Consider the following 16,360-nt stretch of genomic DNA (forward strand, 5'->3'; position numbering starts at 1 on the left):
GAGACAATAATAGGAGACTTGACAATAGAATAATAATCTCATCATCCCAAATAATGGTGGTAGCGTATCAGTGTATTTTTTCTGTGCCTTTGTTACCACCATGACTGAGACTCTTCTTGATAGGCATGTTAGCAACCAAGGTCTTCTCCTAGTCCGCTAAACCACACTCCCTCATTTGTTTCCCTGTTCCCGCCTTGCTGCAGGACAGAGTAGCAGAAGAAAACTCCATTTTTGCCTTTATATTGAAATTTTGTTAAGCTATTTTTAGCCAATATTTCTAGCCAATATTTCTAACCTTGTCCTTGTTAAATGAGCAGCAGTGACAGGAAATTCCCTCTCCCCAAGGAATAAGAGTCTGCAAGTGCATCTGTGGCAGTGGCATAATTTGGTCCACTTTTATGGGGGGTTTTCTGTTGCTCCTGTGTAGGATCTTGATGGGCAGTTATGAATGTGGTTGAGACTTAAAATACCTGAGATGGAAATAACGGAATTCCAGCTGTCTACTTATTTTCATAGAAACTAAAAGAAAAAAATCCTGCCAAGCTCCTTGTTAGTTAAAATAATACTTGATGCTTACTAGGAAATCCAGGATGTGAAAAAGATAGTCGCCAAGTCTATGAGTAAGTGTTTTAAGTTATCCAGAGAAATCAGGGACATTTGGTTAACGGTTTCCTCAGGTTGACCCCTTTGTGGAATTGTGCACTAAGTCCTTCTTGTTCTGTAGCAATACCATCTCCACATCACCCAGCTCCCCAATAGGGCTGTGCAGCAGCATCCACAGTGCCAGCAGCATTTTCAAACTCTCTTCTATACCTGCTTCATTAGAACCTGCATTCTTTCAAATTTTGCATAATACTGGACATCCTAGGACTGTGGTCACCATTAGTGATCCATATTTCACTGCATTCTCATCTTCCTGATTCTTAACTTCTCTCTCCACTTTTATCTGTCCTTCTTCAGCTTCTTGCCTTCCCCATCTTCCCCTTCTTTCACATACCACCCCCACATCCTTGATGCCAGGCCCAAAATAAAGATATGTTTAAAATTAAATGAAAAAAAAAAAAAAAAAAAGTGTACTTAGCACATTAATTCTAAGACATGCAAGTTACATGCCTAAAATGCAAAACTTTTTTATACTACTTGTGCTCCCTGAGCTTTTGTCTCCACCTACTCTCCATCACGCTCTTTCTTGCTTCCTTATTTCATCTTGTGTTTAGAATAAAATTTGAGAGGTAGGAAAAGTCTGTTTATTTGTGAGGTTCATTGCTTGCAGTGTGGCCCTAATGATCACGCTTTAGGGTTTTTTTCAAAATAATGTTCTAAAGTCCTGTCTTATCTCTATTGAATTCGACATATGATTCCCATTTTCTGTCCTGATTTGGGGCAAGAAAAGCTTTTGTCAGTCTTGATATGCATAGGATTCTTAAGACCTACTTATTTAGAACAGCTGAATTTAGAAAGGATCCACTTCATTCTTTTTGAGAATAAGCAGCAAGGGCCTTGGCTTCCTAGATTTGTCTTAGCCCCTGGATAAAGCTGCATACACCGCTGACTGGGCCGTTAAAAGCCCTGGTGCATGGGAGGCAGCGCGGGCTCCGGGCAGCGCTTACCTCAGGCGGCTCCCAGAAGCGGCGACATGGCTGTCCGGCTCCTAGGCTCAGGGGTGGCCAGGAAGGCTCTGTGTAGCCCCCAAGCGCCGGCTCCACAGCTCCCATTGGCCGAGAACTTTTATTGCACTTTTGCACTTCCTGGTTTGGGTGAGAAGGGGTAGTGCTGAAATAGCACAGGAGACTCTTTTCATGAGAAATATACTGATTTTGCAATCCACAAGGTTCAGTTAAGCATCCAAACTTATGGGTACTTATCTAACCTGAAAGTCCTGAGATCCTCCTGTCGCTAGTTTCTGTATGAATCACTTTTCTAATCAAATTTTATTTAAAAAACAGAAGCTCAGATGCATTTTAAGAAATATTTCTATAGTAATGACTGTTGGATTATGCAACAGGCAACATGGATTTTAGCAGCATGCACTTTTTTATAGGCTGCAATAGTGAGTAATATAGAGTATTTGAAGATAATTAAAAGCAAATAGACATAGTAGAAAATGTGTGTAATGTTATTTTGTAAAGCTTTTGTCCACTGTATAATAGTCGGGGCCTTTTATGAGAGAATTTCACTTGTGATATTATGGGTGCAATTATCATGGCTCCAAAATTACAGCACTTTTTGAGTACAGAATAACTCTTAGAAGAATTTACAAATAAATAATTAGTTTCAGTTAAAATTAATCTAAAAGTCGGTCCTTTAGAAAATTTAGCACCCAATATCAGTGGGGTTTTTTTGTCCTGAATGATCTGAATAACAGAATAATACATACTCTTCAAGCTTCCCTGATACTTAAAGCCCACTGAAATGTTTTGCATAGGCTACATTCAAAGTTGTGTTTTAAGATTAATGGTCATTTTTTGGCATTATTCTGCTTACGTAAGTTTCTCTTTCAGCAGAGCCTGAATAATGTTCTTTAAAGAATTCCATAAAGAATTGCCATCTTTTTCAAAATGGCTGCCATCTCCTATTGTTCCTAAAGGGATTGGGACCACACGTTGTTTTCTTAGCAAAAGATTGCCACAGTCTTCATTTACCTGATCATCACAGTGCTTCTCTTTGCCTTCTGACAACTTGGGGACCACCTTCTTCCTTAGAGGCAGCCTGGCAGCAATCCGATTGGAAAAAATAGTAGGCAGTGGCCACTTTGAAAAAGGATATCTTAATTAAGGCAGCCTTTGGTCTCGATTGCCTTTGACAATAATGGGGAATGACAATCATTTTCAGAGAGAGCAGTTCTGTTAATTTCTCTGAGAGTATTTAATTCTTCAGCCTCAACTGACAGAACAGTTATGAAAAATAGCAAAAAAAAATTAATGGAAATATTTATTTTCAAAAACTACCTATTAAACTTAGAACTTCTCAACAATGAGGGCAGGAAGGAGAGATAAACTAGGGGATGGAGTTTGGTATATGAAAGTATATATATGAGGTATATGAAAGGTGCAGGACATAAAGGAAAATGAGAACATTCTGTCAGATTTGTGCTGGTCTGTTGTGGTTAAGGCACCCAGAATATTTTACTGAATCTGACCCTAAAAATTAAAATAATGTAAAAAGCTTTTAAGGTTTAATATCTTATATGTTCAAATCATTATAAATATCACATGGTAATATTTTCTTTGGGTTTCTTGTTAATTGAAAATGTATGAAATTTGTAATTTTTAACAGGAAATTACCCGACAAATATGAAGTTAAAATAGAGATAAGGTTGAGAGTACTATATCAGTAGTTAAGGATTAGAGTAAAATAACTTAGATGGACAATGCAACTTTTCAAAAACAAAGCACTACAAACCCTGGAATTTCAAAGTTAAGTTTAAGCTTAAAAGAAATCCAAACATATTAAGGTATAGAAGTGCACAGTTAGGGCACTCAGGCAACTTTAACTCTGCCTTGTACTGACACCTTAAAGGAAAAAAAAGAGAAAAAAAAACGAATGTCTTTCATAATCAGTTTAATCTAAGCTGGAGCTACAAACACTAAAATGCCTTAATCATAAGCATATTGTATGATGTCATACGGGGGGAAGAGTTAAGGTTGTTTTGCTGCCCTAACTTTCCATACCTCCGCATGTTTGGGTTTTTTTTAAGTGTAACCTTTTATTCTGAATTTCCTGGGTTTATAATGCTTGCTTTTTTAAATAATTAAACCATCCTGTAAGGTATTTCACCCTAAAAGTTTTTGATTGGTAATATGTAATAAATAAATTTTAATCCTTTAATCTTCATGGCATTATGACAGCAATGAAACATTTTCATAATCTTCCCCCACTGCACCCTCACAAATAGATTAAATGCAAAAAATCCCTGTATGTTAACTTGATTACTTGAACTACTAGGCCGTTTGCCTGACATCCTGTGACTTGATAATATCAGAAGAATGTAGTGACCATTGGAAATTGTGTACACTGTTTTTAATATAAATGGTTTCAAATTGAGCTAATTAATCTTAATTCTCCATTCTTTGAGATGCTGATCTTGTAGTCAGCGAGCAATTCTGTGTCTGTTCCTATGGCTGTGGAATCATGAAGTATAGTGGACCCAAACTGTAATAAATCAAGGAGCAGGGGGGTCATATTCATTACTTAAACTTTTTTTTGTTGAGTCTCATAAAATTGAAATATTTAGTGATAGTCAAATAATTGTTGGTGGGCAAAGAGTCGAAGTGATTGTCTTTATATAAAGAAAGAAATCCTTCAGCAAGGTTTTGCTTTGTAAATTGACACGTGGCAGTGATTGACGATCTTTTTTTCAAATGGTAAATCTTGTTCTAGCTTAAAAAAAAAAAATCAACTAGAATAGTGTATTCCTTCCTTTCCAGTTCAAGCTTTTACATCTGTCATCCTTATAAAAGTGAAGGTTTTATGAGTTTGTAGATTGGAACCATCTGTACGTAATTGGTTGTGGAAAGTTTTAAAAGTAACTTCAGTTTCTGACACTAATTTGCGTAATCTTTAACTACAGTATACTTCCAATTATCCGAATAGCATGGAGGACACTGATTTTATTCGGATAATCAAGAGGGCCAGGAGTCATTCAGCAGCAGGGTGGACCTCCCAGGCAGCTGGAGGCTTCTTGTTCTCTTCTTTTTCCTCCCTCTCGCGGTCCTGGCTGTGACTCTCTGCTATGTCCTGCTCATTCACTGCCATGACAGCAGGGCTGCAGAGGGCTCCTTGTGCTATCGCAGAGCCAGTGACGTCTGAACTCTGTTGGTGCATGGAGTAGGCTCCAGTTCTGGTAGGGCAGAGCAGACACCCTGGGCTGCAGGACCTGCATCTTGTGACTGATCCCTGCAAGCACCAGCCCTGCAGCATCTCAGGAACCCTCTGAAGCTCCTCTGTCACAGCCCCCGCTCATTCACTCTCATGACAGTGGGGCTACAGAGGGCTCCCTGCCCTGCTGTAGGAGCCATTCAGCTGCAGAGTGGCCTCCCTTACAGCCAGGGCTCATCATCATTGTTCTCTTTGTAGTCCTGTCTGGTGGTCTTTGCTCTATTATTCAAACCTCTGCCTTAACCAAATCCCTTCCTTGTCCTCCAGCCCACGATACATGCCCTCTACAACATGTATCTTGTGTTTGGGGGCAAGGAAGGGATTTGGATAAGGCAGAGGTTTGGATAATAGGGTTTTGGATAAACAGGACTATACTTTATTGCAGTGTTGCAGAATTGGTAGTATGTATGGATTTCCTTTCTTTACTGTCATGAGGTTTAATTGTCCTTTTTCTGTACCTTCAAAATCTGCCTCTCAGAATCATACATGATTTTATTAGGTAGCTAATGAGAATTCTATGAACTCACTAGTCGAATGTTTGATAAACTATAACTATTTCAGTAAAATGCCCATCACACCAGTGGTCCCTTTTTAAAATGAAAGAATAACTCATGAAGTATGTATGCAGTAGCAAAAAGACTAGCATATATACTGCATTCATTTTGTAATAGCTTTTCATATGTATTACGTCTATGTTTTGTTCTCCCTGCCAAAAGAGAGATTCCAAATTATATTTCATTTCTGATAGATGGGAATAATGATTCGGGGTAGTTTTTGATCTTCATTCTAATTTTAAACCTGTGGCTGCATTGTAATGTGGTCTTTAAAAATTTCAGTAAAATATAAATATGAAAAACCACAGAATATTGAAATGCCAGTAATGTAAGTGTTGCAAATTTAAGAAACTGAAGATTTTAGTTTAGTGGACTAATGTGATGCTAGGGCTGAAGTTTAAACACACACAAAAACCTCTATATCCTCTGCAAACTTTGCAACTCAAAGGTATCCTCATCTTCTTCTCCCACGACTTGATATTGTCTCTACTCATTTTCCAGCTATTGGGACTCCCACAAATCTTAAGATCAACCTTGACTGTTATATGCTTTGCTGGGTTAAGGGGACTATGATAGAAAGTCTCTTTATATTTTCTTAAGGTACAATAGAAAAAGTCTCTTAGCCACTTTGCATGTTAGTGTCTACTTTGTTTAAGAGAACATCCAAATAAGCAGTGTGTTTGGAAGATGCTGGACAGTTGAATGTCTATTCTGGTCAATTTTAAAGTCCTGACTTATAGTGATACTGAGAGAAAAAAGAGAAAAAATAACCTAAAATTCACAAGAAAGCACATAAAACATTTCAACTGTCCCCAAAATCACCAGCTTATTGGAAAAGCAGTCCCTTAAAAATTGATGTTCCACCTTTCTACCCTGTGGTCATCAGGTCTTATCCTCCCCTCTGCTCCCTAAGATTCTTCCTGCATTTCCTGTAGTCCTTCTCCCATACATGCAGATATGGTTTCTGTCCCCAAGGGATTCACCTAATACTTTGCCCAAACAGTTTTCAGGCAGTAAGCAGTGGGCTACCTGCTCAGCACTCCTGCACCTCAGCTGTATTAGCTTAGCTGGGCAATGGAGATGAAAGCTGGCTGGCTGCCTTTGAGAGAGAGAAGCAACTATAGAAGATGGGAAAGAGCGTAGCTTGGAGGTCAATAAGTGCTGCCAACAGTCCCTGAATAGTGGTGGGAACTAGTTTTAGTTGGGTCAAAGATTAGAAACCTGAGTCTGTTCTGGCCAGTTGTGTGTGTTGACAGGTATATACATACTTTGCACTTTTAAGAAAAAAGGTCTCTCAAAGCCATGGGATCCTCCTGCAAGATGAGAGCCATGATATTAAAATATCCTGAAAAATGGAAACTAAAACTATTGCAGAAATTTGCTCATTTGTGAAAGATGGTGAGACGTTCATTCCTTAGCCCCACAACTTCCCAGTGTGTGCCCATCCTGTCTAACTCATATTTTACAGAAATAATGAATAATCCAGAATTTTGCTTCCCTACTATACTTTTTCAGCTCTTCAGTCAATAACTAAAAGAATTTGGGCAGAAAATTCTAACAACACCTATTAGTTAGATTAATATTCGTCTAGGCCTATTGTGTTTAAAGTTTGAAGGAAGTTGTGCACCAGTGGGATTCGGAGCCGAGCCATGTTGAGACACATCTAGATACCCTTCACATGCATAGGCTTTTAGGAAGGCAGTACACTAGAATGCTGTTTACAGGATGCTCAAGAGTCCAAATCTTTTCTATGAGTCTGGGCTACTTAGGGAGCTCCAAATTCATAACCTCTCTCTCCAGCTGCTGGGAGGGTGGGAAGAATGTGCTCCAACAACCATCCCCACCCCTTTTATAATTTGTGTGCCTTCTTTCCTCTAGATCACACCCTTACTGCTGATCATACTTTTCCCAAGCAGAAAAGTAAAATTGACAAGTTTCTGGTTGATTTCAAGGCTTCCTAACGTCTTCTAAGGAGCAGAAATGAAACTGGGCTATGGTTTTGTGACTTTCTTTTCTCATAGTTCTGGAGTAGCTGCTTAGTGAATGTGAAAAAGAATCTCACCCTATTCTTTCACTCCTATGACAATTCCCTTTCAGAGTGGCCCAGGTGCATCAGAGGATTCCCTGTGCATTCTTTCATTGAGCTGCACTAACATATGACTAGTCAGAACTGAAAGTAATAAAGCTGCACAAAATTGTCAGTGTAGTATAATGCTGTCAGATTTTTCCATTCACTAGAGAATGTTTTTTATGCATGCCTGCCAATATTTGCAAACAAAATGAATCGGTAGATTAATTTGCATACCTTTGGTAAATTTACATTAATTTGCATATACATATTGCCATTTGTCCCTCTCAGACTTCATGCATTCATTCCACACACCCCTTCCTTCCTTCATTCCACATCCATTTTCAGTTCACTCAGTCTTTGCTTCCTCATACTCATTTACATATTCTTCCCAGGCACAACTCACTTTGCACTTACCGCAAGTCATTCTGCATACATGCACACTCCCATTCCTCAGATATCTTTGCTTACTCCTAGAGCTCTAAACTCCACAAGTTTTCCTTGTACACTAAGTTTTTATACATTTCTAAATGGTAGGCAAGGAAGCACCACTAATCTAAAGAGAAATCCCCTACATTGGATCATCTTTCACCTAACTTGTAGAAAAGGGCAGCAAATCAGAGCTGCTATGCAGGTTAATAGACAACCTTTTTTCTCCAATTTGTGCAAGAAGTAGAGCTATTTCCCAGCAGTGTAATTAAAAGACTGGAGCATTAAAATAAGGGTTGAAAGCTTCACCAAGAGTAGCTCTTCCCTCCTCAGGCTCTTCCAGTCCTTATTTAGGACAGTGGGGAGGATAGAAACATTGGTACTGCCCTCCTTTCACTGAACAGATCTTTAACTAGCCAGTGGGATTGTGGTCAAGGGGTGAGGCTCCCGGAATCATCAACCCTTGTTGAAGTGGATGCTGCTTGGGCCTACAACTTCCATGTTTTGCTGTGTCCTCAGGAGCTGGCCCCTGCCTTCCCCCACCTAACCTCCAGGTCCTCTGATAAATGGGAGTTTTCTGGAGGATCTCTCCCCTCCCCCCCATGCCTCCCATTGTCTTCATGGTATGGCTGTACCTTCCCCATCATTAGTTTACAGCAGTGATACTCAGACTGTGGCTCTCAAGCCACAAGTATCTCCTTTAATGTGTCTTCCGCAGCACATATTTAAAACACCGTGTGATTTAATTATTAACCAATCATGATGCTTTCACTATGTTATTAACCAAATTGTAATTGAGAAAATAATAATGGTTGATCAGTCATTTTTCTGTGAGAATTATAAAGACACACAATACACTAAGTTTCCCATCATACTGTTTAAATATGAATATATAGTACTATAGTAAATGGAAACAATGAATTCGCACTAGTGTGGCTCTTTTGGATAATGTTCATCACTAATTTGCTCCTGAACCACTGAGGTCTGAGTATCACTGGCTGCAGGTTGCTACCACACAAGACCACTGTTTCCCCCGATCTAAGCACCAAGAACGCCAGGGGAAAGGGACACAGGCCACCTCACAGGAAAACTGAGCTCTACTGGCACCAACTTGCCAGCCTTGTGGAAACGCCAACGTTGTGAGAAATGTTGCCCAGCCCATGTGATGCAGAACCCTCCCACCCGCCCTGAGCAGCTCCACACCATTGTAGTAGGACAATATTTTTAGTGAGAAAGTTGGAAAAAATTAAATATTCTGCTAACATATTAGATCATGTATCCTGAAACATTTTTAAAGGAAGTCCATAATCCAGTACAGTGGGTGCTGCTTGTCTGATTGAAAACGTTAAGTCCTCCGCTGATAGTATGTGAATAGATGTTGTTGCTCCCACTAACAAATAGCCTACTTCTGATGGATACTGTGAATTTAAGTATAGTTTGATGTATTTATTTTATCAATTGTGAGCAGTAGTGGCAATGAATCAAAGCAGGCATAAGTATGGTTCTTCTTCGAGTGCTTGTTCACATCAATTCCAGTCAGGTGGGCGCGCCGTGTGCATGATTGTTGGAAAGTTTTCCCTTAGCAGCACCCATCAGGTCGGCCTTGGAGCCCCCTGGCGTGGCGCCTTTATGGCGCTCAGTATATGACCCTGCCGACCCGACCCCCCTTCAGTTCCTTCTTACTGCCAGTGACAGTCGATGGAACAGCGTTTGCTTGCCTCGTAAGTGCTTCCCTTAGCTTGTTCTTTAGGTTTAGCTTAGGTTTCAGTTCTTAATTTAGAGTTCCATTGTTGGTTAGGGAACGGGATTCCACACTATCCCTTTCTTTGCCTCGGCTCCAGGGCATGCCCCGGGGCCAAGAGTGTAAACCGTGTGGGACCTGCAATAAACCCATGCCAGCGGGCGACCCCCACGACGCATGCCTGAAGTGTCTGGGGGAAGAGCACCAAACAGACAGGTACAAAATCTGCAGGTCCTTTCAACCAAGGACGAAAAAAATATAGCAATAATTGCAATTGGAAGGTATCCTTGCAGATGCACCCTCCATTAGACAGCCCATTTACAATTAAAATGTTGTTTTTAATCAGAAAAATAATGCTAACATTTTTCAGTGGGAAACATTGATGTACAAATCACACAAAATAAACTACCCATAAGAGAAATACTGAACTTAAAAATAAATATTAACATAATCATCAGTTCATATCTAAAGGCAGGCAGTTGCTCTGGAGTAAACTTTGGGCATATCAAATGTGCATATTAATATTTTCGCCAGTATTTCTCTGTTCCCTATTGAAGATACCCAAGTTTTTGTTAAGGTCCTTCTCCCTCATGGCTCTGTTTCATTTGTTTGATCCTGTAATATTGCTCAAGTTTATTACATCAGTCTGTGATGGACGTAATTGATGTCCCAAATACAGGACTGACTTAATTATAGAAAACGGGGTGTCGGGAGCCAACCATAAAACACAGGAATCAGTTTATTGGAAAATGGGGGGGAAATGTTAATTTTGATTTTTTTTAATGTAATTTGGAAGATTTCTTCAACACTGAATCCCTTTTAACCCAAAATAATGCTCTCATCGATCTTGTGCTACCCATTATATATTTTCCCATGTGTAAAGTGTAGAAGAAATACATGGAAAAATAATGTAATATTTTGTGTTAGGGGAAAAAATACTATTCAAACAGTGTTCCATCCTTTAATTTTGCTTAGTTCTCAGTGAATCCTGGAGCCTTTCAGTATCATTAATGCTTTAATTTAATTTTTATCAAGAGTGGGCATTCTCACCATAGTCTTTATTTCAAATGGAGTGTTCAGAATACTTTTGGGGAAAATATTGAGGGGTTTTGGTTTTTTTTCTACCAATAGAAGCCTTCATCCCAGATTCAAGTAATTATTACTTTTTCCCCTGTGATGCTTCCTCTCCTTTCTGGGAATATTTGGTTCTCTTTACCCTTCTGTTTCCATGTTGGAATTTCTTTGGATTGGGGAGCTTTGGAGGTTAGGGGATAGTTGAACGCAATTTTCTACTTTTTTATAGGTCATCTACCAATTCTCCCCTTACTCCTATTCGGTCCTGGCCTCTATTAGTACATACTAACCTGCTGGGGTATTGAAGATTTACTAATGTTTGTGAAGTACTTGGATATTCCTTAGAGGTCTGCTGTAGAAATACAGAATAGTCTTCTCTCGAATGTTTATAGATTTAAAAAAGCTAGAGAAGCAATTTCTCAACACCTGTAAAGGGCTGCTTTCTGGATCATGTAGTTCTAGAATACATGAGAAACAAGTTATTCTCATCTTGGAACTAAGTAATGCACAGGTGTTGGTTCAAGAAGTAAGTATAGTTGACCTACTAAATAATAGTGAGGCACAATATAATTAAATTCAGCATCTCAAATGAGGGATTATATCAGAAATCCGCACAATACCACTAACCTGTAGAAAAAGGGCCTTGTTTAGTTTATTTAAAAATAAACTAAAATAAAGTGAGGAAATTAAAGTCCAGCATGGGAGGCTACAATAAGACAGGAATATAAATAGTGAGTAACCCTAAAACAAGAAAGGAAAAAAACACAAAGGCAAAAAATGGTTTAAATGTTGAAAGCTCAAAGTTTTACTTGTTAAACAAGTAGCCTCCAAAAAAAAAAAAAAAAATCCAACACAAGTTAAGACAGTAGAAAGAAGCATACATTTTAGATGATAAAATAGAAGATAGGAATTTGAAGAGCAAATAGCCAAGTATATTAAAGCAAGTAAGAATTTTAAGTGAATCTGTTTTTTAAAAATACTGGTGTTTGATCCTGAGAATTACAAATGAAGTCCAGTGAGTCGTACATAGTACCATGGAAAGTGTTTGAAACAGTAAATAAAGGTAGTTATAAAACACCTAGATTACCCTGTTCTGAAAAAGAAAACTATGACTAATCAATAAGCTAAAATTCTTAGGGCACTTCAGCAAAGCATAAAGTAGTACTTGTTGATATTCATTTGGACTTTCCAAAGCCTTTGACAAAGTCCATCACAAAAGGCTATTAAGGAAACTAATTAGCTGGGATGAGAGGTAAAATTCTGTCATGAATTAGAAACTGGCTATGAGACAGAAAATATAGTAGGAATAGATGGTTTATTCAGCATGACAAAAGGCTAAAGGTGGAGGAAGAGGAAGAAAAAAATTATGCACTTTTTGTTTTGTTTTTATGGTATAGAAAATCTAAGAGGACTGTTAACAAAAAGATTTTTTTCTTTTTTATTACTTAGAAATTCTGGTCTTGTCTGCTGTGAATGACTGTTGAATTTGTAAAATGATATCACGAGAGCTGAGAGTGAAGTTTGAGCATTTAATTTTTAGTCAACTGAACTATTCGTTTTTTGTTAACTTCTATTTGAGTGTCGAATTGACATATGGGAGAAAGAATGCCTCTGTTAAAGATTCATCTTTATCCCTCCTTCAGTTAAACATGGAAACTTAACATTTGCATCCTCTGAAACCCCCACAAATTCATCCACGCAACCAGATTTAACATTGCTGATATTTCAGGGTTGTTGTTTTTATTTTTATTTTTTAGAGAAACAACATTTTCTTTCTTTCTGGAAAAATCGTATAGGCCTTGATATACAGAAGTATGCGTGCGCGCGCACACACATGATAAATAGGAAGACTGGCATGTGTTAAATATATTTAATAATGATTTTTAAAAGGAGACGAATGCAGATTGGCAATATTTGCAGATGAGTTATTTAGATTAGTCAAAAAAAGAAATCTTTGAAGAATTACAGAGGGACCTAACAAAGCAGAATGATTGGACAACTTAGTGGTAGCTGAAATTCAGTGTAGACAAATTAAGGTAATGTACATTGGAAGGATTAATCTGAACTCATACACATTTGAGTTCAAAATTAAATCTAACCATTTAGCAGACATACTCAGGGTCACTGCAGAAGGCTGAACATAAGCATACCCATACTGGGTCAGATCAATGGTCCATCTAGCCCAGTATACTGTCTTTCAACAGGAGCCGGTGGCAGATGCTTTAAAGGTAATGAACAGAACAGGGAAACTATCGAATGATCCATCCCGCCGTTCAGTTCCTGTTTCTGGCAGGCATAAGTTTAGGGACATCCGAAGCATGGGGTTGCCACCCTGGCCATCTTGGCTAATAGACATTTTGATGGACCTATCCTCTATGAACTTATCTAATTCTTTTTTTAACCCAGTTATGCTTTGGGCTTCACAACAGCTGCTGCCAATGAGTTCCCCAGGTTGACTGTGTGTTGTATGAAGAAGTGTGAAGAAAAAGACCAGCGAGAAGGTTGGCAGACAAGCAAATATAGGAAGTAGCTTTAGGAAGAGGAGTGAAACAGAGGAGTTGAGGCTGGAGTGGACAGCTACATCATTGGTTGGAGCCTGTGGTAGATAGAGGGCATGAGTTCCTCTGCCTCAGTAGTGCCATCTACAGGTGATGTATTCTGTAAGAGAGGGTGGACTCTGCCGACTAAAGAATAAAGGATCCCTGCAGTCAAGGAGTGAAAGACTAATTTGGTAATCTTGCACCCAGGGGAAAAGTTCAGATAGACCCTAAGGGGGACAGCTGTGGCATAGCAAGAGAGACTAGGTGAAGGTTTTGTGTTTGGACTTCGTGTAACCTGGAAGGGGGAAAGTTTTTGGTTTGGCTTGAGGGCTGAACAACCCAATTACTGAGAAGGTAGACTATCAACCAACAGGGAAACTGAGGCATGGCAAGACATAAGGGACACCACTACAGAGGTGTAAAGAATGGGATAGAAAATGTTACAATATCATTACATAATGATAATATGCCCTGACCTGGGCTAAAGGTTCAGTTTGGCTTTCAAGGAAGTATAGGAATGCTAGGAGTCCAGAGATGGGCAAAAATAAAAAAATAGAGGCATGAAAAATTTCATCTGAGGAGAGATTGAAAAGAGACCTGTTAAGTTTAGACAGGGGAATAAGTGGCAACATGATAAAGGTATGTGAAATAATAAATAACTCAGGTAACATAAGAACAAGGTGATACCTAGTGAGATTGAAAGACGCATTTAAAACTGATTTTAAAAAAGAAATGCTACTTTTACACAATGTATAAGTAACCTGTGAAACTCTCAGCCTTATGTTATTGAGGTCACGAGCTTAATAGGATTTTAAAAAGGATTAGAAATGTATTTGCGTAATGGCAACATCCACAATTATAGAGGTTTTTTTATTAGGGGATATAATGTCTCAGGAAATATCTGTGGGGAAGAAAATTCCCTTATGAACAGGTTGTTGAATAATTGAGGTTTACTGCACTTTCCTCTGAAGCATATGGCATGGACCGCTGTTAGACACAGAATACTAAACATGATGAACTGTTTGTCCATTCCCTGATTTCTTTGTTCCCATAGAAATTTCTAATGTTTGTTCTCTGCCCAAACAAATGAGTGATTTTCTATTTTGTAAGGTTTGAAGAAAATCTATTAATCTATTTTTTTTTAATATCCAAATGTGAAGAAGGTATTTTCATAATTTAGGGGGGAAATCATATGTTATAAAGTGTTCGTATAATTAAAATAATTTATTCAAAACTTGCCATTGACATAACATACAACAAAGACCACATTTATTTCAGGTGTTTGAAGACAGGTGATTAAAAATAACAAAATGTTCCTTCATTTATACTGAACTTTTAATGTCTCTTCAGTTATGCATATGAGTGTATCGGGGCATTGCACGGTGAAATAGAATGTACACCTGTGGGTTTTTTAAGACTGCTCAATTTTAATCTTGACCATTCAAGATCTGTCTTGCTTGCAAATAGATCAGCAGTTTTCAAACTGGGGGTTGGGACCCCAAAGTGAGTCGGGACCCTGTTTTAATGAGGTTGCCAGGACTGACATTAGACTTGCTGGGGCCCGGGGCCGAAGCCCAAGAGTGGCTTCAGCCTTGGGTGGCAAGGCTCAGGCTACATTTCCCCTACCCAGGGCTGAAGCCCTTGGGTTTTGGCTTTGGCCTCCCACCCGGGGCAGCAGGGCTCAAGTTTCAGGTTTGGCCCCCATCCTGGGGTTGTGTCAGAAGGGGGTCACAGTGCAATGACGTTTGATAACCCCTGAAATAGATACATGTGTTTGGTAGCAAGAAAGTGTCCAGTTTAGCATGTCACCAGCTCTGAAGGGCACATTATATGCTTGGGATTGCAATCCTAAAGCAGGCACCAGTCAATTTGTGATCAAAAGATTGTAAATCTTTTGAGTGTGTGGACATCCTACTAACAATAGTCCAACCCACCTTCTGGTTGCATAACCCTACACACCTCTTGAGTGACAGATGTCCAGTCCAGTTCAACTACCACCCAGCTATAAGTGTAACGTGGTGGGTATATTTCAGTGTGCAACAATGAAGTACAACTGCAACATTGTTTGATATTTTAAGTCCTGATTGAGCAATACATTTAAGCACATGCTTTTCTGATGGATTTAAGCACATGTGTAAGTGCTGTGCTGAGTCAGGGCCTTGTGCAACAACTATAATGATACATTAAGGCATTAAAATTGATACTGTATGTAAGCTCTTTGAGGCAGGGACTGTCTTTTTGTTTTGTGTTTTTATGGCAGTTAGCGCAGTGGGGTGCTGGTTTCTGACTGCGTTCCTAGGTGATGTATCACATTACAAATAATAATATGCAATAATACCAACTGCAGAACTATATGTGCTATGGGAAGCAAAATTATAGTAGCCATGGGAGTAATAATTTTGAGTTTCTTCTCCTTAGGAGTATAAAATTTCAAACACTGCATTGCATCAGCACAGGGTTGTTTTGTTTGGGTTTGATTCCACTGTTCTGCAGTCATTCCAATTAATTTCTGAATTTACTACATCAGAAACTGATCTAGTATCAAATTAGTTTAGCAAGTAAAATACATGCAGTACAATGATTGGTATTCACTAACATTTGATCACATGTCCTTAACTCTTATGCAGAGCTACATGTGTAACTTTTCATACATCAGAGTTAGAATACAACATGATGAATTTTGATGGTGCCCTTTCTCAGAGTTCTTATCTGTACTCTTGTGTTGAACGATAGGGTGTGACAGAGGGTTATTTGTACTGATCATTTGTTGGGAAAGATTTTGTGACTATTTCTAGTCTGAAAGAGGGCCATGTCAATTAGATATTGAGAATATTTCAGTACCCCAAGTAAGTCCTCTTGGCATCACACTCTTCTTTTAAAATAAATAATGTTTTGTACATTTATCCTTGCAGGTTAGATAAGACTAAATAATTTAAGATGATACTGTGCCACATAAGCCCCATATGTTTATATGCATATAAAATCTCATCTTTGTTTGGGGGAAAAGGATTATTAATTTTGTACTTGAAAGTAACCGTATAGTCCCACTCCTAGACAAAAAAAAAGCAGTATATCT

The 16,360-nt window shown here is 38.7% G+C and overlaps 1 protein-coding gene across 8 annotated transcripts in view; it reads left to right on the top strand.

Annotated features, from left to right (window-relative positions):
* Window positions 1-16,360, top strand: part of LOC113406352 (lysine-specific demethylase 6A) — a 283,935-nt gene that overhangs the window by 235,179 nt on the left and 32,396 nt on the right. The gene's annotated exons all lie outside the window — the stretch shown is intronic.

This window comes from Terrapene carolina, unplaced genomic scaffold (genome assembly GCF_002925995.2).
Source record: "Terrapene carolina triunguis isolate 2854851 unplaced genomic scaffold, T_m_triunguis-2.0 Scaffold26, whole genome shotgun sequence".
Taxonomy (NCBI): domain Eukaryota; kingdom Metazoa; phylum Chordata; order Testudines; family Emydidae; genus Terrapene; species Terrapene triunguis.